Source organism: Nanorana parkeri, unplaced genomic scaffold (assembly GCF_000935625.1).
Source record: "Nanorana parkeri isolate BGI_ZX_2015 unplaced genomic scaffold, ASM93562v1 scaffold975, whole genome shotgun sequence".
Lineage (NCBI taxonomy): Eukaryota > Metazoa > Chordata > Amphibia > Anura > Dicroglossidae > Nanorana > Nanorana parkeri.
In genome coordinates, this window is record NW_017307243.1 from 143,169 (window position 1) to 145,304 (window position 2,136).

A 2,136-nucleotide genomic window follows, 5' to 3' on the forward strand; every position below is an offset into this window, starting at 1 on the left:
CTGATCGACCCGGAAGCCTAGCTCTATGCTGTTTGGCAGGCTCGATGCAAATTGGCTGGGAAGCTGACTTCCCAGCCAATTAGCCTGGATGCGGCCAAACAGCATGGAGCCAGGCTTCCCGGGCCAATCGGGAAGCCAGACGGCCAGCTCGATGCTTATTCCCGGCCAATCAGGAAGCCGGACGGCCAGCTCAATGCTGATTGGCCGGGAAGCATCGAGCCGGATAAACAACATGGAGTCAGCTTCCCGGGCAATCAAGAAACCTCCTGATTGGACAGGGAGCCGGCTCCATGCTAGCGGAAGTATCGGTATTGGTACTCTGTATCGGCAAGTACCGAAAGATAAATATCGGTACTCGATACAGAAAAAACAGTATCTGTGCATCCCTAGTATTTACTCTTGTGAAGTGGGTGTGATATATTAGGCAGTAAGTGAACAGTTTGTCCCTGAAGATGTGTTGGAAGCAGAAAAAATGGGCAAGCAGAAGGATTTAAGCAACTTTGACAAGGGCCAAATTCTGATGTCTAGATGACTGGGTCAGAGCAACTCCAAAACTGCAGCTCTTGTGGGATGTTAACGGTCTGCTGTGGTCGGGACCTACCAAAGGTGGTCCATTGAAGGAAAACCACTTGTAGCACAAATTGCTGAAAAAGTTAATGCTGGTTCCAACAGAAGAGTGTCTGAACATACAGTGCATAACAGTTTTCTATCCAATTACAGATCGAAAACTCTATACCTACTGACCTTAACTTATACATTATTCACCTGTGGGGAACTGTGTCAAACGCTTTTGCAAAGTCCAAGTATACTATATCCACAGCCATTCCTCTGTCCAATTTATTACTCACTTCCTCATAAAAAGAAAGTAGATTTGTTTGACAACTTCTGTCTTTTGTGAAACCATGCTAACTATTGCTTATAATATTATTTTCAAGCAAAAACAAGTGCATGGCATGTGATCCTTGATTAACCACTTCCAGTGGGTTGACATAAATGTATGTCCTCCGCTGCAAGTGGTTATACCAAGAACAAGGCTGCTGCTGCTGCAGCTGTTTTCTTGGTACTGTTTTAACCATCAGACGATTGCTGTTTAAATATAATTGATCCGGCATCTGTACAGGTGCCGGATCGCTTGTACGGTGCGGCGCCGTGTCCACCCCCCAAATCAACCCTCCCCCCGTGTGGTCGTCGGTGCCGACGTTGGCTTCCCTTTTGCTCTGTTCCTTGTGTGAGCTCAGGACCGGGTTGGAGGGTTTCCCCTGATAGATCGGAGAAGAGATCAGCGGCTTCGAGCCACAGATCTCTCCTCCGATCACTGGACCTGGAAGTGATGTGCATTACATTACTTTTGGTGTCACTGGGCACATTCTCTGGCTTCTAGAGCCAGAAGAAGAAGATCGCTGCTTCATCAGCTTCTTTGTGGTCCCTAGGTGACATTAGCGGTCTGAAAGACCCCTCATGTCTCCATAAAGAGGACCTGCCACATAATATTTGCTATTTCATAGGGGGCATGTTAGCTAGGATTTATCCACAAATACATGGCCAGACTATCTGCCAAGGGAGACTCCTAGAAATATGGAGAAGACTACGATGAAACATTCGCTCCCATCGTAAAACACTCCACCATCAGAACACGCCTTAGCATCGGAGCCGTAAAGGGCATGCAAATGAAACACCTAGACGTTAAAACCGCTTTCCTATATGGAGACATTAAGGAAGATTTCTACATGGAGCAACCACCAGGGTTTGAACAAGAACACAACCTTGTGTGTAAACTCCACAAGAGCATCTACGGACTCAAGCAATCTGCAAGAATGTGGAATGAGAAAGTGAATAAAATACTCACAAAAGAGGGATTCACATGAAGCAAAGCGGATGCCTTTCTTTATTTCAGGAATCAAGAAGACAGATGGACATACAGGTGAAACTCGAATAATTAGAATATCGTGCAAAAGTTCATTTATTTCACTAATGCAACTTAAAAGGTGAAACTAATATATGAGATAGACTCATTACATGCAAAGCAAGATAGTTCAAGCCGTGATTTGTCATAATTGTGATGATTATGGCTTACAGCTCATGAAAACCCCAAATCCACAATCTCAGAAAATTAGAATATTGTGAAAAGGTGCAATA